The sequence below is a fragment of the Dipodomys merriami genome, unplaced genomic scaffold (assembly GCF_024711535.1).
Source record: "Dipodomys merriami isolate MVZ:Mamm:240054 unplaced genomic scaffold, mDipMer1.0.p SCAF_1521, whole genome shotgun sequence".
Taxonomy (NCBI): Eukaryota; Metazoa; Chordata; class Mammalia; order Rodentia; family Heteromyidae; genus Dipodomys; species Dipodomys merriami.
The window spans coordinates 120415-143808 of NW_027202851.1; the positions used below are offsets into that span (position 1 = coordinate 120415).

General features: G+C 59.8%; 7 non-coding genes across 7 annotated transcripts; all 7 read left to right on the forward strand.

The window, feature by feature from the left end:
* The first annotated feature begins 323 nt into the window (after positions 1–323).
* Positions 324–417, forward strand: Trnay-gua (transfer RNA tyrosine (anticodon GUA)). The gene is made up of 2 exons: positions 324–360; positions 382–417. It is a non-coding gene; the product is annotated as a tRNA-Tyr (tRNA).
* A 3523-nt stretch (positions 418–3940) lies between these two features.
* Trnay-gua (transfer RNA tyrosine (anticodon GUA)) lies at positions 3941–4034 on the forward strand. The gene is made up of 2 exons: positions 3941–3977; positions 3999–4034. It is a non-coding gene; the product is annotated as a tRNA-Tyr (tRNA).
* Positions 4035–7537: 3503 nt separating this feature from the next.
* Trnay-gua (transfer RNA tyrosine (anticodon GUA)) lies at positions 7538–7631 on the forward strand. The gene is made up of 2 exons: positions 7538–7574; positions 7596–7631. It is a non-coding gene; the product is annotated as a tRNA-Tyr (tRNA).
* A 3502-nt stretch (positions 7632–11133) lies between these two features.
* On the forward strand, positions 11134–11227 carry Trnay-gua (transfer RNA tyrosine (anticodon GUA)). Its single transcript has 2 exons — positions 11134–11170; positions 11192–11227. It is a non-coding gene; the product is annotated as a tRNA-Tyr (tRNA).
* Positions 11228–14751: 3524 nt separating this feature from the next.
* Trnay-gua (transfer RNA tyrosine (anticodon GUA)) lies at positions 14752–14845 on the forward strand. Its single transcript has 2 exons — positions 14752–14788; positions 14810–14845. It is a non-coding gene; the product is annotated as a tRNA-Tyr (tRNA).
* A 3502-nt stretch (positions 14846–18347) lies between these two features.
* Positions 18348–18441, forward strand: Trnay-gua (transfer RNA tyrosine (anticodon GUA)). The gene is made up of 2 exons: positions 18348–18384; positions 18406–18441. It is a non-coding gene; the product is annotated as a tRNA-Tyr (tRNA).
* A 3502-nt stretch (positions 18442–21943) lies between these two features.
* Trnay-gua (transfer RNA tyrosine (anticodon GUA)) lies at positions 21944–22037 on the forward strand. Its single transcript has 2 exons — positions 21944–21980; positions 22002–22037. It is a non-coding gene; the product is annotated as a tRNA-Tyr (tRNA).
* The last annotated feature ends 1357 nt before the right edge of the window (positions 22038–23394 follow it).

The following is a 23394-nucleotide window of genomic DNA, read 5'->3' on the forward strand; positions in this document are numbered from 1 at the left end:
CCTCCTCCTCCTCCTCCTCTAATCTCCAGATCCTCCTCCTGCTTTGACTCCCCTGACCCCTCTGCAGCAGCACCCCTAGCACCAGCAATGAGCAGCCACCTCTGTCAGCAGTGCCAGTGCTACTAGCAGGGCTCCCTGGGCTTCCCAGGTCCCAGACTGGAGAGCTGGCAGCTCCCAGGAGGCCTTGGGGGCGGGCCCAAGGGAGGCTGGGCAGGTTCCCAACCAGACTCAGTCAGTCTCTAGAGACCTGCTGCTTTCCAGGGACACACCTGGCCTCCCTGCTAGCCACAAAGACCAAGCAGCCAGCCCACAACCAAGCACACCCTTCGATAGCTCAGTTGGTAGAGCGGAGGACTGTAGACTGGACACCCAGCCACGGCCATCCTTAGGTCGCTGGTTCGATTCTGGCTCGAAGGAAGAAGTGCCTGAAGCTTTTGGCAAACACACACAGACACGCAGCCACGCCCTGTTCTACCTGGCCAGGCCGCGTCCCCAAGCCTCCAAGGCAAAACCCAGCAGAGCCTTGCTTGAGCCTTTGGGACCTCACACCTCCAAGGCACACAGCCCTGCTGCTCCCTCCTGGACACACTGCCACCCACACAAGCTCCTCAGGGACACAGCCATCCCCTGCCTGCAGCCTCCTGACTCCTGCCAGCTGGACACACAACCCCCGCCTGCCAGCACCTTCACTTTTAGCTGCCTGACACCCCAACCCCATCCCAACACTCCACCTCTACCTTGCCCCTCACCACAGCTCTGCTGCCCCTGACCCCTGGGCCTCTCTAGCCACTGAGCACAGGACTGTCAGCCCCACCTCTTGCTGACCCCGCCCTACCCTGGACCAACCCAACAAGGAATCCACCTCCTCCTGCCTACCCACACTCTTGCCTCCATTCTCTTTCTGAGGCCCAGCACTGCAAAGGCATCTCACAGTGTCCCAGTGCCTGCTCATCTCACGCCTTCATCTTCACCCTTCCCTCCAGCTCTTCCTCTGTCCCTGTCTCTCCACTTGTTTCTATCTGGCTTCTCGTGTGTTGGGCTCTCTCTGTCTCTTCCCTCTCCCTGCCTCTCCTGGGGTCACTGTGGGCCCCTTCCTGTCTCTTTCCCTGTCCCACACTAACTCTCCTGCTCCCCTGTGTCTCCCTAGTTACTGGAATGCCTGAGGCCTTTCCGTGCCAACTACAGACCTCTGGAGGGCACAGGGGACAGGAGGCAGGAGGCAGCAGAGGTTCTTCAGGTAGTGTTGCCCAGGAGGGCTGGGATTTGACAGGCATGTGGCCCAGCTGCCCACATCTCCTGGACCCCACCTTGGCTGTGCACCCCCTACAGGGGTGTTGCCTTGGCCTTCTGCAGTGGAGAGAACAGGGACATCTGGCACTGGGTGGATGGTGGGCATTAGTGCCTGGACCCTTCCCACAGCCCTGTACCCTCCCCAATGATCCCTGTGCAAGTGACTCACACAAGGCACAGAGAGTGAACACCCAGAGGCCTGACAAGATCTCAAGGCACTCAGGACACTCAGTGGGCGCTGGACTGCTGGGGCAAAGGGACCGACACAGCCAGGATAGCTTCAGGGGCATCAGCGTCCTTGCAAAGGCACATCAATGGCGCCCTTCCTTGGCCACCTATGGGCCTGCTGCTGCCTATGAGCAGCCTAGATCCTTTCCCTCCCCGTCCCAAGTGACCCCAGCAGGAAGAGGGTAGACAGTCTCCAGGAGGAAGGCTGTCAAGCCCCTCTGAGAGGACGGAGTGGGTGTGGTGGATCTGTGTCCAGTGCTCCCAGAAGAAGGGTCCTCTGGAGCAGTCTCCACACACCTCATGGACACAGGAAGCTGGACACAGACAGGACACACACCCACGGGTAGCGCTAAGGAACCTAGACTTCCCAAGCTAGGGCAGAGAAGGGGATGCTCCCACCCCACCTCCACACATACACACTCCCTCCAGTGCCTCTCCTTCCAAACACTCGCTCCCATCAGTGGTGTTTAGAAGAGAGTTGGCACAAGAGATGTTAGGAGCATCTATGACTTCCGGAGCAGCTGTGACCTTCACATGCCAAGGTTCTACCACCAACCCCTTGTCCTCCATCTACTCCTTCCGCTTCCCCCCATCAAGCCACGAAGGTGAAGGGATCCCAGGTGCAGGAAGAGGCCCCAACCTTGGGTGACAGCATGCCCAGACTCAGCTTGGCCCTGGAGATGGCTGGATGTGCCTAACGTGACGTGTGCTGAAGTCACCCTGCATGGATGTTGACCCTCTAGGCTAGGAGTCACCACATTTGGAACCTTGGAGGCAGAGCCTCATGGGGCAGCCAGCGCTTTCCTGGCTTCTTGCCAGATGGAGTGTGGTGCCAGGGTCCTGATCTTTGTAGCCTTGGGGCATGGGGAGAGAAGGAGTGAGGGGGAGCTAAGGGTGGGGAGGAAAGTGGGCTGCTTGTGATAAAGTCACCTTGACCCAGGTGCCTTCCCGACCACCTTGCTTTGGGGGTAGTGGCCACCAAGCCAGTGGGAGTTCAGTTCCTTTCAGAGTAGCTGGCAACAGCCGGTCTCTCTTGGGCACCTCTGTTTAGTCTGGGCGGCTGGGACAGTCAGCAGAGGGTCCGGGCACCCTGGGTACAGGGACGCAAGGCGGGAACTGAAACCAGCCTGACACACTGCTGGCATGACCACATGACCAGCTACAAGCTCAGGGAACGCAGTGCTCCCTCTGGCAATGGATTCTGAGTCCCATTGTGGAGGATGGCAGGGGAGAAAAGGGGTGTCTGTCTTTGGGGGGAGGGGGGAGGGGGGGAGGGGGAGGGAGAGTGTCTCTTCCAACCCCACCTCATGCATCTGGCTCCTACCCCAGAGGCCTGGCAAAGTCCTGGGTGCCCCTAGCCCGTTGACCCAAGCAAACCCAGGACCTCTGTGGGTGGTTTTCCAGCATGTCTCCTTGTGCCCTCAATACAGTACAATGTTGGGCTGGAAGGTCCTGGAATGCATGGAGAAAGAAGTCTGTGGAGGAAAGCCCCATTCTGACTGTATGGCCAACAGGACTCCCTGATGGTGGGAGGAGATGGCATCTCTGGATGCCTTCCCTTGCCTCCTCTCCTGTCCCATGCCCTCCCCTCGCCTCCCCTCCCCTCTCCTCTCAGCTCCTCCCCTGTCCCCACCCTGCCCTGCTCCAGCTTTCTTTGCCCTGCCTTCCCTTTGTTTGGTCTCTCCTACCTGACCCTTGCCTCCCCTGCCAGCCTTTTTTCTCTCCTCAACAGCAGTCCTCCTTCCTCACCCACTCATGTTCTGCTTTCTGGCCAAGGGGCGCAGCTGAGCGCCCTGAAGGTTGACTCAATGACGTCTCCCCTCTTCTTAAGTGTCCCGCTGGCTGACCAGCAAGCCCACCCAGAGCATTGCCCTTCCTCCCCCTTTCCTCCTGCTTTCCTCCTCCTTTCCCTCTCCTCTTTGTGCTGCTGCTCCTCCAGCTCCTCCTGCTCTTCCAGCCCCTCCTGCTGCTGCTGCTGCTGCTGCTGCTGCTGCTGCTGCTGCTGCTCCTCCTCCTCCTCCTCCTCCTCCTCCTCCTCCTCCTCCTCCTCCTTCTCCTCCTCCTCCTCCTCCTCCCCCTCCTCCTACTCCTCCTGCTGCACCTCCTCCTCCTCCTCCTCTAACCTCCAGATCCTCCTCCTGCTTTGACTCCCCTGACCCCTCTGCAGCAGCACCCCTAGCACCAGCAATGAGCAGCCACCTCTGTCAGCAGTGCCAGTGCTACTAGCAGGGCTCCCTGGCTTCCCAGGTCCCAGACTGGAGAGCTGGCAGCTCCCAGGAGGCCTTGGGGGCGGGCCCAAGGGAGGCTGGGCAGGTTCCCAACCAGACTCAGTCAGTCTCTAGAGACCTGCTGCTTTCCAGGGACACACCTGGCCTCCCTGCTAGCCACAAAGACCAAGCAGCCAGCCCACAACCGAGCACACCCTTCGATAGCTCAGTTGGTAGAGCGGAGGACTGTAGACTGGACACCCAGCCACGGCCATCCTTAGGTCGCTGGTTCGATTCCGGCTCGAAGGAAGAAGTGCCTGAAGCTTTTGGCAAACACACACAGACACGCAGCCACGCCCTGTTCTACCTGGCCAGGCCGCGTCCCCAAGCCTCCAAGGCAAAACCCAGCAGAGCCTTGCTTGAGCCTTTGGGACCTCACACCTCCAAGGCACACAGCCCTGCTGCTCCCTCCTGGACACACTGCCACCCACACAAGCTCCTCAGGGACACAGCCATCCCCTGCCTGCAGCCTCCTGACTCCTGCCAGCTGGACACACAACCCCCGCCTGCCAGCACCTTCACTTTTAGCTGCCTGACACCCCAACCCCATCCCAACACTCCACCTCTACCTTGCCCCTCACCACAGCTCTGCTGCCCCTGACCCCTGGGCCTCTCTAGCCACTGAGCACAGGACTGTCAGCCCCACCTCTTGCTGACCCCGCCCTACCCTGGACCAACCCAACAAGGAATCCACCTCCTCCTGCCTACCCACACTCTTGTCTCCATTCTCTTTCTGAGGCCCAGCACTGCAAAGGCATCTCACAGTGTCCCAGTGCCTGCTCATCTCACGCCTTCATCTTCACCCTTCCCTCCAGCTCTTCCTCTGTCCCTGTCTCTCCACTTGTTTCTATCTGGCTTCTCGTGTGTTGGGCTCTCTCTGTCTCTTCCCTCTCCCTGCCTCTCCTGGGGTCACTGTGGGCCCCTTCCTGTCTCTTTCCCTGTCCCACACTAACTCTCCTGCTCCCCTGTGTCTCCCTAGTTACTGGAATGCCTGAGGCCTTTCCGTGCCAACTACAGACCTCTGGAGGGCACAGGGGACAGGAGGCAGGAGGCAGCAGAGGTTCTTCAGGTAGTGTTGCCCAGGAGGGCTGGGATTTGACAGGCATGTGGCCCAGCTGCCCACATCTCCTGGACCCCACCTTGGCTGTGCACCCCCTACAGGGGTGTTGCCTTGGCCTTCTGCAGTGGAGAGAACAGGGACATCTGGCACTGGGTGGATGGTGGGCATTAGTGCCTGGACCCTTCCCACAGCCCTGTACCCTCCCCAATGATCCCTGTGCAAGTGACTCACACAAGGCACAGAGAGTGAACACCCAGAGGCCTGACAAGATCTCAAGGCACTCAGGACACTCAGTGGGCGCTGGACTGCTGGGGCAAAGGGACCGACACAGCCAGGATAGCTTCAGGGGCATCAGCGTCCTTGCAAAGGCACATCAATGGCGCCCTTCCTTGGCCACCTATGGGCCTGCTGCTGCCTATGAGCAGCCTAGATCCTTTCCCTCCCCGTCCCAAGTGACCCCAGCAGGAAGAGGGTAGACAGTCTCCAGGAGGAAGGCTGTCAAGCCCCTCTGAGAGGACGGAGTGGGTGTGGTGGATCTGTGTCCAGTGCTCCCAGAAGAAGGGTCCTCTGGAGCAGTCTCCACACACCTCATGGACACAGGAAGCTGGACACAGACAGGACACACACCCACGGGTAGCGCTAAGGAACCTAGACTTCCCAAGCTAGGGCAGAGAAGGGGATGCTCCCACCCCACCTCCACACATACACACTCCCTCCAGTGCCTCTCCTTCCAAACACTCGCTCCCATCAGTGGTGTTTAGAAGAGAGTTGGCACAAGAGATGTTAGGAGCATCTATGACTTCCGGAGCAGCTGTGACCTTCACATGCCAAGGTTCTACCACCAACCCCTTGTCCTCCATCTACTCCTTCCGCTTCCCCCCATCAAGCCACGAAGGTGAAGGGATCCCAGGTGCAGGAAGAGGCCCCAACCTTGGGTGACAGCATGCCCAGACTCAGCTTGGCCCTGGAGATGGCTGGATGTGCCTAACGTGACGTGTGCTGAAGTCACCCTGCATGGATGTTGACCCTCTAGGCTAGGAGTCACCACATTTGGAACCTTGGAGGCAGAGCCTCATGGGGCAGCCAGCGCTTTCCTGGCTTCTTGCCAGATGGAGTGTGGTGCCAGGGTCCTGATCTTTGTAGCCTTGGGGCATGGGGAGAGAAGGAGTGAGGGGGAGCTAAGGTTGGGGAGGAAAGTGGGCTGCTTGTGATAAAGTCACCTTGACCCAGGTGCCTTCCCGACCACCTTGCTTTGGGGGTAGTGGCCACCAAGCCAGTGGGAGTTCAGTTCCTTTCAGAGTAGCTGGCAACAGCCGGTCTCTCTTGGGCACCTCTGTTTAGTCTGGGCGGCTGGGACAGTCAGCAGAGGGTCCGGGCACCCTGGGTACAGGGACGCAAGGCGGGAACTGAAACCAGCCTGACACACTGCTGGCATGACCACATGACCAGCTACAAGCTCAGGGAACGCAGTGCTCCCTCTGGCAATGGATTCTGAGTCCCATTGTGGAGGATGGCAGGGGAGAAAAGGGGTGTCTGTCTTTGGGGGGAGGGGGGGAGGGGGAGGGTGGGTGTCTCTTCCAACCCCACCTCATGCATCTGGCTCCTACCCCAGAGGCCTGGCAAAGTCCTGGGTGCCCCTAGCCCGTTGACCCAAGCAAACCCAGGACTTCTGTGGGTGGTTTTCCAGCATGTCTCCTTGTGCCCTCAATACAGTACAATGTTGGGCTGGAAGGTCCTGGAATGCATGGAGAAAGAAGTCTGTGGAGGAAACCCCATTCTGACTGTATGGCCAACAGGACTCCCTGATGGTGGGAGGAGATGGCATCTCTGGATGCCTTCCCTTGCCTCCTCTCCTGTCCCATGCCCTCCCCTCGCCTCCCCTCCCCTCTCCTCTCAGCTCCTCCCCTGTCCCCACCCTGCCCTGCTCCAGCTTTCTTTGCCCTGCCTTCCCTTTGTTTGGTCTCTCCTACCTGACCCTTGCCTCCCCTGCCAGCCTTTTTTCTCTCCTCAACAGCAGTCCTCCTTCCTCACCCACTCATGTTCTGCTTTCTGGCCAAGGGGCGCAGCTGAGCGCCCTGAAGGTTGACTCAATGACGTCTCCCCTCTTCTTAAGTGTCCCGCTGGCTGACCAGCAAGCCCACCCAGAGCATTGCCCTTCCTCCCCCTTTCCTCCTGCTTTCCTCCTCCTTTCGCCTCTCCTCTTTGTGCTGCTGCTCCTCCAGCTCCTCCTGCTCTTCCAGCCCCTCCTGCTGCTGCTGCTGCTGCTGCTGCTGCTGCTGCTGCTGCTCCTCCTCCTCCTCCTCCTCCTCCTCCTCCTCCTCTCTCCTCCTCCTCCTCCTCCTCCCCCTCCTCCTACTCCTCCTGCTGCACCTCCTCCTCCTCCTCCTCTAACCTCCAGATCCTCCTCCTGCTTTGACTCCCCTGACCCCTCTGCAGCAGCACCCCTAGCACCAGCAATGAGCAGCCACCTCTGTCAGCAGTGCCAGTGCTACTAGCAGGGCTCCCTGGGCTTCCCAGGTCCCAGACTGGAGAGCTGGCAGCTCCCAGGAGGCCTTGGGGGCGGGCCCAAGGGAGGCTGGGCAGGTTCCCAACCAGACTCAGTCAGTCTCTAGAGACCTGCTGCTTTCCAGGGACACACCTGGCCTCCCTGCTAGCCACAAAGACCAAGCAGCCAGCCCACAACCGAGCACACCCTTCGATAGCTCAGTTGGTAGAGCGGAGGACTGTAGACTGGACACCCAGCCACGGCCATCCTTAGGTCGCTGGTTCGATTCCGGCTCGAAGGAAGAAGTGCCTGAAGCTTTTGGCAAACACACACAGACACGCAGCCACGCCCTGTTCTACCTGGCCAGGCCGCGTCCCCAAGCCTCCAAGGCAAAACCCAGCAGAGCCTTGCTTGAGCCTTTGGGACCTCACACCTCCAAGGCACACAGCCCTGCTGCTCCCTCCTGGACACACTGCCACCCACACAAGCTCCTCAGGGACACAGCCATCCCCTGCCTGCAGCCTCCTGACTCCTGCCAGCTGGACACACAACCCCCGCCTGCCAGCACCTTCACTTTTAGCTGCCTGACACCCCAACCCCATCCCAACACTCCACCTCTACCTTGCCCCTCACCACAGCTCTGCTGCCCCTGACCCCTGGGCCTCTCTAGCCACTGAGCACAGGACTGTCAGCCCCACCTCTTGCTGACCCCGCCCTACCCTGGACCAACCCAACAAGGAATCCACCTCCTCCTGCCTACCCACACTCTTGCCTCCATTCTCTTTCTGAGGCCCAGCACTGCAAAGGCATCTCACAGTGTCCCAGTGCCTGCTCATCTCACGCCTTCATCTTCACCCTTCCCTCCAGCTCTTCCTCTGTCCCTGTCTCTCCACTTGTTTCTATCTGGCTTCTCGTGTGTTGGGCTCTCTCTGTCTCTTCCCTCTCCCTGCCTCTCCTGGGGTCACTGTGGGCCCCTTCCTGTCTCTTTCCCTGTCCCACACTAACTCTCCTGCTCCCCTGTGTCTCCCTAGTTACTGGAATGCCTGAGGCCTTTCCGTGCCAACTACAGACCTCTGGAGGGCACAGGGGACAGGAGGCAGGAGGCAGCAGAGGTTCTTCAGGTAGTGTTGCCCAGGAGGGCTGGGATTTGACAGGCATGTGGCCCAGCTGCCCACATCTCCTGGACCCCACCTTGGCTGTGCACCCCCTACAGGGGTGTTGCCTTGGCCTTCTGCAGTGGAGAGAACAGGGACATCTGGCACTGGGTGGATGGTGGGCATTAGTGCCTGGACCCTTCCCACAGCCCTGTACCCTCCCCAATGATCCCTGTGCAAGTGACTCACACAAGGCACAGAGAGTGAACACCCAGAGGCCTGACAAGATCTCAAGGCACTCAGGACACTCAGTGGGCGCTGGACTGCTGGGGCAAAGGGACCGACACAGCCAGGATAGCTTCAGGGGCATCAGCGTCCTTGCAAAGGCACATCAATGGCGCCCTTCCTTGGCCACCTATGGGCCTGCTGCTGCCTATGAGCAGCCTAGATCCTTTCCCTCCCCGTCCCAAGTGACCCCAGCAGGAAGAGGGTAGACAGTCTCCAGGAGGAAGGCTGTCAAGCCCCTCTGAGAGGACGGAGTGGGTGTGGTGGATCTGTGTCCAGTGCTCCCAGAAGAAGGGTCCTCTGGAGCAGTCTCCACACACCTCATGGACACAGGAAGCTGGACACAGACAGGACACACACCCACGGGTAGCGCTAAGGAACCTAGACTTCCCAAGCTAGGGCAGAGAAGGGGATGCTCCCACCCCACCTCCACACATACACACTCCCTCCAGTGCCTCTCCTTCCAAACACTCGCTCCCATCAGTGGTGTTTAGAAGAGAGTTGGCACAAGAGATGTTAGGAGCATCTATGACTTCCGGAGCAGCTGTGACCTTCACATGCCAAGGTTCTACCACCAACCCCTTGTCCTCCATCTACTCCTTCCGCTTCCCCCCATCAAGCCACGAAGGTGAAGGGATCCCAGGTGCAGGAAGAGGCCCCAACCTTGGGTGACAGCATGCCCAGACTCAGCTTGGCCCTGGAGATGGCTGGATGTGCCTAACGTGACGTGTGCTGAAGTCACCCTGCATGGATGTTGACCCTCTAGGCTAGGAGTCACCACATTTGGAACCTTGGAGGCAGAGCCTCATGGGGCAGCCAGCGCTTTCCTGGCTTCTTGCCAGATGGAGTGTGGTGCCAGGGTCCTGATCTTTGTAGCCTTGGGGCATGGGGAGAGAAGGAGTGAGGGGGAGCTAAGGTTGGGGAGGAAAGTGGGCTGCTTGTGATAAAGTCACCTTGACCCAGGTGCCTTCCCGACCACCTTGCTTTGGGGGTAGTGGCCACCAAGCCAGTGGGAGTTCAGTTCCTTTCAGAGTAGCTGGCAACAGCCGGTCTCTCTTGGGCACCTCTGTTTAGTCTGGGCGGCTGGGACAGTCAGCAGAGGGTCCGGGCACCCTGGGTACAGGGACGCAAGGCGGGAACTGAAACCAGCCTGACACACTGCTGGCATGACCACATGACCAGCTACAAGCTCAGGGAACGCAGTGCTCCCTCTGGCAATGGATTCTGAGTCCCATTGTGGAGGATGGCAGGGGAGAAAAGGGGTGTCTGTCTTTGGGGGGAGGGGGGGAGGGGGAGGGTGGGTGTCTCTTCCAACCCCACCTCATGCATCTGGCTCCTACCCCAGAGGCCTGGCAAAGTCCTGGGTGCCCCTAGCCCGTTGACCCAAGCAAACCCAGGACCTCTGTGGGTGGTTTTCCAGCATGTCTCCTTGTGCCCTCAATACAGTACAATGTTGGGCTGGAAGGTCCTGGAATGCATGGAGAAAGAAGTCTGTGGAGGAAAGCCCCATTCTGACTGTATGGCCAACAGGACTCCCTGATGGTGGGAGGAGATGGCATCTCTGGATGCCTTCCCTTGCCTCCTCTCCTGTCCCATGCCCTCCCCTCGCCTCCCCTCCCCTCTCCTCTCAGCTCCTCCCCTGTCCCCACCCTGCCCTGCTCCAGCTTTCTTTGCCCTGCCTTCCCTTTGTTTGGTCTCTCCTACCTGACCCTTGCCTCCCCTGCCAGCCTTTTTTCTCTCCTCAACAGCAGTCCTCCTTCCTCACCCACTCATGTTCTGCTTTCTGGCCAAGGGGCGCAGCTGAGCGCCCTGAAGGTTGACTCAATGACGTCTCCCCTCTTCTTAAGTGTCCCGCTGGCTGACCAGCAAGCCCACCCAGAGCATTGCCCTTCCTCCCCCTTTCCTCCTGCTTTCCTCCTCCTTTCCCTCTCCTCTTTGTGCTGCTGCTCCTCCAGCTCCTCCTGCTCTTCCAGCCCCTCCTGCTGCTGCTGCTGCTGCTGCTGCTGCTGCTGCTGCTGCTCCTCCTCCTCCTCCTCCTCCTCCTCCTCCTCCTTCTCCTCCTCCTCCTCCTCCTCCCCCTCCTCCTACTCCTCCTGCTGCACCTCCTCCTCCTCCTCCTCTAACCTCCAGATCCTCCTCCTGCTTTGACTCCCCTGACCCCTCTGCAGCAGCACCCCTAGCACCAGCAATGAGCAGCCACCTCTGTCAGCAGTGCCAGTGCTACTAGCAGGGCTCCCTGGGCTTCCCAGGTCCCAGACTGGAGAGCTGGCAGCTCCCAGGAGGCCTTGGGGGCGGGCCCAAGGGAGGCTGGGCAGGTTCCCAACCAGACTCAGTCAGTCTCTAGAGACCTGCTGCTTTCCAGGGACACACCTGGCCTCCCTGCTAGCCACAAAGACCAAGCAGCCAGCCCACAACCGAGCACACCCTTCGATAGCTCAGTTGGTAGAGCGGAGGACTGTAGACTGGACACCCAGCCACGGCCATCCTTAGGTCGCTGGTTCGATTCCGGCTCGAAGGAAGAAGTGCCTGAAGCTTTTGGCAAACACACACAGACACGCAGCCACGCCCTGTTCTACCTGGCCAGGCCGCGTCCCCAAGCCTCCAAGGCAAAACCCAGCAGAGCCTTGCTTGAGCCTTTGGGACCTCACACCTCCAAGGCACACAGCCCTGCTGCTCCCTCCTGGACACACTGCCACCCACACAAGCTCCTCAGGGACACAGCCATCCCCTGCCTGCAGCCTCCTGACTCCTGCCAGCTGGACACACAACCCCCGCCTGCCAGCACCTTCACTTTTAGCTGCCTGACACCCCAACCCCATCCCAACACTCCACCTCTACCTTGCCCCTCACCACAGCTCTGCTGCCCCTGACCCCTGGGCCTCTCTAGCCACTGAGCACAGGACTGTCAGCCCCACCTCTTGCTGACCCCGCCCTACCCTGGACCAACCCAACAAGGAATCCACCTCCTCCTGCCTACCCACACTCTTGCCTCCATTCTCTTTCTGAGGCCCAGCACTGCAAAGGCATCTCACAGTGTCCCAGTGCCTGCTCATCTCACGCCTTCATCTTCACCCTTCCCTCCAGCTCTTCCTCTGTCCCTGTCTCTCCACTTGTTTCTATCTGGCTTCTCGTGTGTTGGGCTCTCTCTGTCTCTTCCCTCTCCCTGCCTCTCCTGGGGTCACTGTGGGCCCCTTCCTGTCTCTTTCCCTGTCCCACACTAACTCTCCTGCTCCCCTGTGTCTCCCTAGTTACTGGAATGCCTGAGGCCTTTCCGTGCCAACTACAGACCTCTGGAGGGCACAGGGGACAGGAGGCAGGAGGCAGCAGAGGTTCTTCAGGTAGTGTTGCCCAGGAGGGCTGGGATTTGACAGGCATGTGGCCCAGCTGCCCACATCTCCTGGACCCCACCTTGGCTGTGCACCCCCTACAGGGGTGTTGCCTTGGCCTTCTGCAGTGGAGAGAACAGGGACATCTGGCACTGGGTGGATGGTGGGCATTAGTGCCTGGACCCTTCCCACAGCCCTGTACCCTCCCCAATGATCCCTGTGCAAGTGACTCACACAAGGCACAGAGAGTGAACACCCAGAGGCCTGACAAGATCTCAAGGCACTCAGGACACTCAGTGGGCGCTGGACTGCTGGGGCAAAGGGACCGACACAGCCAGGATAGCTTCAGGGGCATCAGCGTCCTTGCAAAGGCACATCAATGGCGCCCTTCCTTGGCCACCTATGGGCCTGCTGCTGCCTATGAGCAGCCTAGATCCTTTCCCTCCCCGTCCCAAGTGACCCCAGCAGGAAGAGGGTAGACAGTCTCCAGGAGGAAGGCTGTCAAGCCCCTCTGAGAGGACGGAGTGGGTGTGGTGGATCTGTGTCCAGTGCTCCCAGAAGAAGGGTCCTCTGGAGCAGTCTCCACACACCTCATGGACACAGGAAGCTGGACACAGACAGGACACACACCCACGGGTAGCGCTAAGGAACCTAGACTTCCCAAGCTAGGGCAGAGAAGGGGATGCTCCCACCCCACCTCCACACATACACACTCCCTCCAGTGCCTCTCCTTCCAAACACTCGCTCCCATCAGTGGTGTTTAGAAGAGAGTTGGCACAAGAGATGTTAGGAGCATCTATGACTTCCGGAGCAGCTGTGACCTTCACATGCCAAGGTTCTACCACCAACCCCTTGTCCTCCATCTACTCCTTCCGCTTCCCCCCATCAAGCCACGAAGGTGAAGGGATCCCAGGTGCAGGAAGAGGCCCCAACCTTGGGTGACAGCATGCCCAGACTCAGCTTGGCCCTGGAGATGGCTGGATGTGCCTAACGTGACGTGTGCTGAAGTCACCCTGCATGGATGTTGACCCTCTAGGCTAGGAGTCACCACATTTGGAACCTTGGAGGCAGAGCCTCATGGGGCAGCCAGCGCTTTCCTGGCTTCTTGCCAGATGGAGTGTGGTGCCAGGGTCCTGATCTTTGTAGCCTTGGGGCATGGGGAGAGAAGGAGTGAGGGGGAGCTAAGGGTGGGGAGGAAAGTGGGCTGCTTGTGATAAAGTCACCTTGACCCAGGTGCCTTCCCGACCACCTTGCTTTGGGGGTAGTGGCCACCAAGCCAGTGGGAGTTCAGTTCCTTTCAGAGTAGCTGGCAACAGCCGGTCTCTCTTGGGCACCTCTGTTTAGTCTGGGCGGCTGGGACAGTCAGCAGAGGGTCCGGGCACCCTGGGTACAGGGACGCAAGGCGGGAACTGAAACCAGCCTGACACACTGCTGGCATGACCACATGACCAGCTACAAGCTCAGGGAACGCAGTGCTCCCTCTGGCAATGGATTCTGAGTCCCATTGTGGAGGATGGCAGGGGAGAAAAGGGGTGTCTGTCTTTGGGGGGAGGGGGGAGGGGGGGAGGGGGAGGGAGAGTGTCTCTTCCAACCCCACCTCATGCATCTGGCTCCTACCCCAGAGGCCTGGCAAAGTCCTGGGTGCCCCTAGCCCGTTGACCCAAGCAAACCCAGGACCTCTGTGGGTGGTTTTCCAGCATGTCTCCTTGTGCCCTCAATACAGTACAATGTTGGGCTGGAAGGTCCTGGAATGCATGGAGAAAGAAGTCTGTGGAGGAAAGCCCCATTCTGACTGTATGGCCAACAGGACTCCCTGATGGTGGGAGGAGATGGCATCTCTGGATGCCTTCCCTTGCCTCCTCTCCTGTCCCATGCCCTCCCCTCGCCTCCCCTCCCCTCTCCTCTCAGCTCCTCCCCTGTCCCCACCCTGCCCTGCTCCAGCTTTCTTTGCCCTGCCTTCCCTTTGTTTGGTCTCTCCTACCTGACCCTTGCCTCCCCTGCCAGCCTTTTTTCTCTCCTCAACAGCAGTCCTCCTTCCTCACCCACTCATGTTCTGCTTTCTGGCCAAGGGGCGCAGCTGAGCGCCCTGAAGGTTGACTCAATGACGTCTCCCCTCTTCTTAAGTGTCCCGCTGGCTGACCAGCAAGCCCACCCAGAGCATTGCCCTTCCTCCCCCTTTCCTCCTGCTTTCCTCCTCCTTTCCCTCTCCTCTTTGTGCTGCTGCTCCTCCAGCTCCTCCTGCTCTTCCAGCCCCTCCTGCTGCTGCTGCTGCTGCTGCTGCTGCTGCTGCTGCTGCTGCTCCTCCTCCTCCTCCTCCTCCTCCTCCTCCTCCTCCTCCTCCTCCTTCTCCTCCTCCTCCTCCTCCTCCCCCTCCTCCTACTCCTCCTGCTGCACCTCCTCCTCCTCCTCCTCTAACCTCCAGATCCTCCTCCTGCTTTGACTCCCCTGACCCCTCTGCAGCAGCACCCCTAGCACCAGCAATGAGCAGCCACCTCTGTCAGCAGTGCCAGTGCTACTAGCAGGGCTCCCTGGGCTTCCCAGGTCCCAGACTGGAGAGCTGGCAGCTCCCAGGAGGCCTTGGGGGCGGGCCCAAGGGAGGCTGGGCAGGTTCCCAACCAGACTCAGTCAGTCTCTAGAGACCTGCTGCTTTCCAGGGACACACCTGGCCTCCCTGCTAGCCACAAAGACCAAGCAGCCAGCCCACAACCGAGCACACCCTTCGATAGCTCAGTTGGTAGAGCGGAGGACTGTAGACTGGACACCCAGCCACGGCCATCCTTAGGTCGCTGGTTCGATTCCGGCTCGAAGGAAGAAGTGCCTGAAGCTTTTGGCAAACACACACAGACACGCAGCCACGCCCTGTTCTACCTGGCCAGGCCGCGTCCCCAAGCCTCCAAGGCAAAACCCAGCAGAGCCTTGCTTGAGCCTTTGGGACCTCACACCTCCAAGGCACACAGCCCTGCTGCTCCCTCCTGGACACACTGCCACCCACACAAGCTCCTCAGGGACACAGCCATCCCCTGCCTGCAGCCTCCTGACTCCTGCCAGCTGGACACACAACCCCCGCCTGCCAGCACCTTCACTTTTAGCTGCCTGACACCCCAACCCCATCCCAACACTCCACCTCTACCTTGCCCCTCACCACAGCTCTGCTGCCCCTGACCCCTGGGCCTCTCTAGCCACTGAGCACAGGACTGTCAGCCCCACCTCTTGCTGACCCCGCCCTACCCTGGACCAACCCAACAAGGAATCCACCTCCTCCTGCCTACCCACACTCTTGTCTCCATTCTCTTTCTGAGGCCCAGCACTGCAAAGGCATCTCACAGTGTCCCAGTGCCTGCTCATCTCACGCCTTCATCTTCACCCTTCCCTCCAGCTCTTCCTCTGTCCCTGTCTCTCCACTTGTTTCTATCTGGCTTCTCGTGTGTTGGGCTCTCTCTGTCTCTTCCCTCTCCCTGCCTCTCCTGGGGTCACTGTGGGCCCCTTCCTGTCTCTTTCCCTGTCCCACACTAACTCTCCTGCTCCCCTGTGTCTCCCTAGTTACTGGAATGCCTGAGGCCTTTCCGTGCCAACTACAGACCTCTGGAGGGCACAGGGGACAGGAGGCAGGAGGCAGCAGAGGTTCTTCAGGTAGTGTTGCCCAGGAGGGCTGGGATTTGACAGGCATGTGGCCCAGCTGCCCACATCTCCTGGACCCCACCTTGGCTGTGCACCCCCTACAGGGGTGTTGCCTTGGCCTTCTGCAGTGGAGAGAACAGGGACATCTGGCACTGGGTGGATGGTGGGCATTAGTGCCTGGACCCTTCCCACAGCCCTGTACCCTCCCCAATGATCCCTGTGCAAGTGACTCACACAAGGCACAGAGAGTGAACACCCAGAGGCCTGACAAGATCTCAAGGCACTCAGGACACTCAGTGGGCGCTGGACTGCTGGGGCAAAGGGACCGACACAGCCAGGATAGCTTCAGGGGCATCAGCGTCCTTGCAAAGGCACATCAATGGCGCCCTTCCTTGGCCACCTATGGGCCTGCTGCTGCCTATGAGCAGCCTAGATCCTTTCCCTCCCCGTCCCAAGTGACCCCAGCAGGAAGAGGGTAGACAGTCTCCAGGAGGAAGGCTGTCAAGCCCCTCTGAGAGGACGGAGTGGGTGTGGTGGATCTGTGTCCAGTGCTCCCAGAAGAAGGGTCCTCTGGAGCAGTCTCCACACACCTCATGGACACAGGAAGCTGGACACAGACAGGACACACACCCACGGGTAGCGCTAAGGAACCTAGACTTCCCAAGCTAGGGCAGAGAAGGGGATGCTCCCACCCCACCTCCACACATACACACTCCCTCCAGTGCCTCTCCTTCCAAACACTCGCTCCCATCAGTGGTGTTTAGAAGAGAGTTGGCACAAGAGATGTTAGGAGCATCTATGACTTCCGGAGCAGCTGTGACCTTCACATGCCAAGGTTCTACCACCAACCCCTTGTCCTCCATCTACTCCTTCCGCTTCCCCCCATCAAGCCACGAAGGTGAAGGGATCCCAGGTGCAGGAAGAGGCCCCAACCTTGGGTGACAGCATGCCCAGACTCAGCTTGGCCCTGGAGATGGCTGGATGTGCCTAACGTGACGTGTGCTGAAGTCACCCTGCATGGATGTTGACCCTCTAGGCTAGGAGTCACCACATTTGGAACCTTGGAGGCAGAGCCTCATGGGGCAGCCAGCGCTTTCCTGGCTTCTTGCCAGATGGAGTGTGGTGCCAGGGTCCTGATCTTTGTAGCCTTGGGGCATGGGGAGAGAAGGAGTGAGGGGGAGCTAAGGTTGGGGAGGAAAGTGGGCTGCTTGTGATAAAGTCACCTTGACCCAGGTGCCTTCCCGACCACCTTGCTTTGGGGGTAGTGGCCACCAAGCCAGTGGGAGTTCAGTTCCTTTCAGAGTAGCTGGCAACAGCCGGTCTCTCTTGGGCACCTCTGTTTAGTCTGGGCGGCTGGGACAGTCAGCAGAGGGTCCGGGCACCCTGGGTACAGGGACGCAAGGCGGGAACTGAAACCAGCCTGACACACTGCTGGCATGACCACATGACCAGCTACAAGCTCAGGGAACGCAGTGCTCCCTCTGGCAATGGATTCTGAGTCCCATTGTGGAGGATGGCAGGGGAGAAAAGGGGTGTCTGTCTTTGGGGGGAGGGGGGGAGGGGGAGGGTGGGTGTCTCTTCCAACCCCACCTCATGCATCTGGCTCCTACCCCAGAGGCCTGGCAAAGTCCTGGGTGCCCCTAGCCCGTTGACCCAAGCAAACCCAGGACTTCTGTGGGTGGTTTTCCAGCATGTCTCCTTGTGCCCTCAATACAGTACAATGTTGGGCTGGAAGGTCCTGGAATGCATGGAGAAAGAAGTCTGTGGAGGAAAGCCCCATTCTGACTGTATGGCCAACAGGACTCCCTGATGGTGGGAGGAGATGGCATCTCTGGATGCCTTCCCTTGCCTCCTCTCCTGTCCCATGCCCTCCCCTCGCCTCCCCTCCCCTCTCCTCTCAGCTCCTCCCCTGTCCCCACCCTGCCCTGCTCCAGCTTTCTTTGCCCTGCCTTCCCTTTGTTTGGTCTCTCCTACCTGACCCTTGCCTCCCCTGCCAGCCTTTTTTCTCTCCTCAACAGCAGTCCTCCTTCCTCACCCACTCATGTTCTGCTTTCTGGCCAAGGGGCGCAGCTGAGCGCCCTGAAGGTTGACTCAATGACGTCTCCCCTCTTCTTAAGTGTCCCGCTGGCTGACCAGCAAGCCCACCCAGAGCATTGCCCTTCCTCCCCCTTTCCTCCTGCTTTCCTCCTCCTTTCCCTCTCCTCTTTGTGCTGCTGCTCCTCCAGCTCCTCCTGCTCTTCCAGCCCCTCCTGCTGCTGCTGCTGCTGCTGCTGCTGCTGCTGCTGCTGCTCCTCCTCCTCCTCCTCCTCCTCCTCCTCCTCCTTCTCCTCCTCCTCCTCCTCCTCCCCCTCCTCCTACTCCTCCTGCTGCACCTCCTCCTCCTCCTCCTCTAACCTCCAGATCCTCCTCCTGCTTTGACTCCCCTGACCCCTCTGCAGCAGCACCCCTAGCACCAGCAATGAGCAGCCACCTCTGTCAGCAGTGCCAGTGCTACTAGCAGGGCTCCCTGGGCTTCCCAGGTCCCAGACTGGAGAGCTGGCAGCTCCCAGGAGGCCTTGGGGGCGGGCCCAAGGGAGGCTGGGCAGGTTCCCAACCAGACTCAGTCAGTCTCTAGAGACCTGCTGCTTTCCAGGGACACACCTGGCCTCCCTGCTAGCCACAAAGACCAAGCAGCCAGCCCACAACCGAGCACACCCTTCGATAGCTCAGTTGGTAGAGCGGAGGACTGTAGACTGGACACCCAGCCACGGCCATCCTTAGGTCGCTGGTTCGATTCCGGCTCGAAGGAAGAAGTGCCTGAAGCTTTTGGCAAACACACACAGACACGCAGCCACGCCCTGTTCTACCTGGCCAGGCCGCGTCCCCAAGCCTCCAAGGCAAAACCCAGCAGAGCCTTGCTTGAGCCTTTGGGACCTCACACCTCCAAGGCACACAGCCCTGCTGCTCCCTCCTGGACACACTGCCACCCACACAAGCTCCTCAGGGACACAGCCATCCCCTGCCTGCAGCCTCCTGACTCCTGCCAGCTGGACACACAACCCCCGCCTGCCAGCACCTTCACTTTTAGCTGCCTGACACCCCAACCCCATCCCAACACTCCACCTCTACCTTGCCCCTCACCACAGCTCTGCTGCCCCTGACCCCTGGGCCTCTCTAGCCACTGAGCACAGGACTGTCAGCCCCACCTCTTGCTGACCCCGCCCTACCCTGGACCAACCCAACAAGGAATCCACCTCCTCCTGCCTACCCACACTCTTGCCTCCATTCTCTTTCTGAGGCCCAGCACTGCAAAGGCATCTCACAGTGTCCCAGTGCCTGCTCATCTCACGCCTTCATCTTCACCCTTCCCTCCAGCTCTTCCTCTGTCCCTGTCTCTCCACTTGTTTCTATCTGGCTTCTCGTGTGTTGGGCTCTCTCTGTCTCTTCCCTCTCCCTGCCTCTCCTGGGGTCACTGTGGGCCCCTTCCTGTCTCTTTCCCTGTCCCACACTAACTCTCCTGCTCCCCTGTGTCTCCCTAGTTACTGGAATGCCTGAGGCCTTTCCGTGCCAACTACAGACCTCTGGAGGGCACAGGGGACAGGAGGCAGGAGGCAGCAGAGGTTCTTCAGGTAGTGTTGCCCAGGAGGGCTGGGATTTGACAGGCATGTGGCCCAGCTGCCCACATCTCCTGGACCCCACCTTGGCTGTGCACCCCCTACAGGGGTGTTGCCTTGGCCTTCTGCAGTGGAGAGAACAGGGACATCTGGCACTGGGTGGATGGTGGGCATTAGTGCCTGGACCCTTCCCACAGCCCTGTACCCTCCCCAATGATCCCTGTGCAAGTGACTCACACAAGGCACAGAGAGTGAACACCCAGAGGCCTGACAAGATCTCAAGGCACTCAGGACACTCAGTGGGCGCTGGACTGCTGGGGCAAAGGGACCGACACAGCCAGGATAGCTTCAGGGGCATCAGCGTCCTTGCAAAGGCACATCAATGGCGCCCTTCCTTGGCCACCTATGGGCCTGCTGCTGCCTATGAGCAGCCTAGATCCTTTCCCTCCCCGTCCCAAGTGACCCCAGCAGGAAGAGGGTAGACAGTCTCCAGGAGGAAGGCTGTCAAGCCCCTCTGAGAGGACGGAGTGGGTGTGGTGGATCTGTGTCCAGTGCTCCCAGAAGAAGGGTCCTCTGGAGCAGTCTCCACACACCTCATGGACACAGGAAGCTGGACACAGACAGGACACACACCCACGGGTAGCGCTAAGGAACCTAGACTTCCCAAGCTAGGGCAGAGAAGGGGATGCTCCCACCCCACCTCCACACATACACACTCCCTCCAGTGCCTCTCCTTCCAAACACTCGCTCCCATCAGTGGTGTTTAGAAGAGAGTTGGCACAAGAGATGTTAGGAGCATCTATGACTTCCGGAGCAGCTGTGACCTTCACATGCCAAGGTTCTACCACCAACCCCTTGTCCTCCATCTACTCCTTCCGCTTCCCCCCATCAAGCCACGAAGGTGAAGGGATCCCAGGTGCAGGAAGAGGCCCCAACCTTGGGTGACAGCATGCCCAGACTCAGCTTGGCCCTGGAGATGGCTGGATGTGCCTAACGTGACGTGTGCTGAAGTCACCCTGCATGGATGTTGACCCTCTAGGCTAGGAGTCACCACATTTGGAACCTTGGAGGCAGAGCCTCATGGGGCAGCCAGCGCTTTCCTGGCTTCTTGCCAGATGGAGTGTGGTGCCAGGGTCCTGATCTTTGTAGCCTTGGGGCATGGGGAGAGAAGGAGTGAGGGGGAGCTAAGGTTGGGGAGGAAAGTGGGCTGCTTGTGATAAAGTCACCTTGACCCAGGTGCCTTCCCGACCACCTTGCTTTGGGGGTAGTGGCCACCAAGCCAGTGGGAGTTCAGTTCCTTTCAGAGTAGCTGGCAACAGCCGGTCTCTCTTGGGCACCTCTGTTTAGTCTGGGCGGCTGGGACAGTCAGCAGAGGGTCCGGGCACCCTGGGTACAGGGACGCAAGGCGGGAACTGAAACCAGCCTGACACACTGCTGGCATGACCACATGACCAGCTACAAGCTCAGGGAACGCAGTGCTCCCTCTGGCAATGGATTCTGAGTCCCATTGTGGAGGATGGCAGGGGAGAAAAGGGGTGTCTGTCTTTGGGGGGAGGGGGGGAGGGGGAGGGTGGGTGTCTCTTCCAACCCCACCTCATGCATCTGGCTCCTACCCCAGAGGCCTGGCAAAGTCCTGGGTGCCCCTAGCCCGTTGACCCAAGCAAACCCAGGACCTCTGTGGGTGGTTTTCCAGCATGTCTCCTTGTGCCCTCAATACAGTACAATGTTGGGCTGGAAGGTCCTGGAATGCATGGAGAAAGAAGTCTGTGGAGGAAAGCCCCATTCTGACTGTATGGCCAACAGGACTCCCTGATGGTGGGAGGAGATGGCATCTCTGGATGCCTTCCCTTGCCTCCTCTCCTGTCCCATGCCCTCCCCTCGCCTCCCCTCCCCTCTCCTCTCAGCTCCTCCCCTGTCCCCACCCTGCCCTGCTCCAGCTTTCTTTGCCCTGCCTTCCCTTTGTTTGGTCTCTCCTACCTGACCCTTGCCTCCCCTGCCAGCCTTTTTTCTCTCCTCAACAGCAGTCCTCCTTCCTCACCCACTCATGTTCTGCTTTCTGGCCAAGGGGCGCAGCTGAGCGCCCTGAAGGTTGACTCAATGACGTCTCCCCTCTTCTTAAGTGTCCCGCTGGCTGACCAGCAAGCCCACCCAGAGCATTGCCCTTCCTCCCCCTTTCCTCCTGCTTTCCTCCTCCTTTCCCTCTCCTCTTTGTGCTGCTGCTCCTCCAGCTCCTCCTGCTCTTCCAGCCCCTCCTGCTGCTGCTGCTGCTGCTGCTGCTGCTGCTGCTGCTGCTCCTCCTCCTCCTCCTCCTCCTCCTCCTCCTCCTTCTCCTCCTCCTCCTCCTCCTCCCCCTCCTCCTACTCCTCCTGCTGCACCTCCTCCTCCTCCTCCTCTAACCTCCAGATCCTCCTCCTGCTTTGACTCCCCTGACCCCTCTGCAGCAGCACCCCTAGCACCAGCAATGAGCAGCCACCTCTGTCAGCAGTGCCAGTGCTACTAGCAGGGCTCCCTGGGCTTCCCAGGTCCCAGACTGGAGAGCTGGCAGCTCCCAGGAGGCCTTGGGGGCGGGCCCAAGGGAGGCTGGGCAGGTTCCCAACCAGACTCAGTCAGTCTCTAGAGACCTGCTGCTTTCCAGGGACACACCTGGCCTCCCTGCTAGCCACAAAGACCAAGCAGCCAGCCCACAACCGAGCACACCCTTCGATAGCTCAGTTGGTAGAGCGGAGGACTGTAGACTGGACACCCAGCCACGGCCATCCTTAGGTCGCTGGTTCGATTCCGGCTCGAAGGAAGAAGTGCCTGAAGCTTTTGGCAAACACACACAGACACGCAGCCACGCCCTGTTCTACCTGGCCAGGCCGCGTCCCCAAGCCTCCAAGGCAAAACCCAGCAGAGCCTTGCTTGAGCCTTTGGGACCTCACACCTCCAAGGCACACAGCCCTGCTGCTCCCTCCTGGACACACTGCCACCCACACAAGCTCCTCAGGGACACAGCCATCCCCTGCCTGCAGCCTCCTGACTCCTGCCAGCTGGACACACAACCCCCGCCTGCCAGCACCTTCACTTTTAGCTGCCTGACACCCCAACCCCATCCCAACACTCCACCTCTACCTTGCCCCTCACCACAGCTCTGCTGCCCCTGACCCCTGGGCCTCTCTAGCCACTGAGCACAGGACTGTCAGCCCCACCTCTTGCTGACCCCGCCCTACCCTGGACCAACCCAACAAGGAATCCACCTCCTCCTGCCTACCCACACTCTTGCCTCCATTCTCTTTCTGAGGCCCAGCACTGCAAAGGCATCTCACAGTGTCCCAGTGCCTGCTCATCTCACGCCTTCATCTTCACCCTTCCCTCCAGCTCTTCCTCTGTCCCTGTCTCTCCACTTGTTTCTATCTGGCTTCTCGTGTGTTGGGCTCTCTCTGTCTCTTCCCTCTCCCTGCCTCTCCTGGGGTCACTGTGGGCCCCTTCCTGTCTCTTTCCCTGTCCCACACTAACTCTCCTGCTCCCCTGTGTCTCCCTAGTTACTGGAATGCCTGAGGCCTTTCCGTGCCAACTACAGACCTCTGGAGGGCACAGGGGACAGGAGGCAGGAGGCAGCAGAGGTTCTTCAGGTAGTGTTGCCCAGGAGGGCTGGGATTTGACAGGCATGTGGCCCAGCTGCCCACATCTCCTGGACCCCACCTTGGCTGTGCACCCCCTACAGGGGTGTTGCCTTGGCCTTCTGCAGTGGAGAGAACAGGGACATCTGGCACTGGGTGGATGGTGGGCATTAGTGCCTGGACCCTTCCCACAGCCCTGTACCCTCCCCAATGATCCCTGTGCAAGTGACTCACACAAGGCACAGAGAGTGAACACCCAGAGGCCTGACAAGATCTCAAGGCACTCAGGACACTCAGTGGGCGCTGGACTGCTGGGGCAAAGGGACCGACACAGCCAGGATAGCTTCAGGGGCATCAGCGTCCTTGCAAAGGCACATCAATGGCGCCCTTCCTTGGCCACCTATGGGCCTGCTGCTGCCTATGAGCAGCCTAGATCCTTTCCCTCCCCGTCCCAAGTGACCCCAGCAGGAAGAGGGTAGACAGTCTCCAGGAGGAAGGCTGTCAAGCCCCTCTGAGAGGACGGAGTGGGTGTGGTGGATCTGTGTCCAG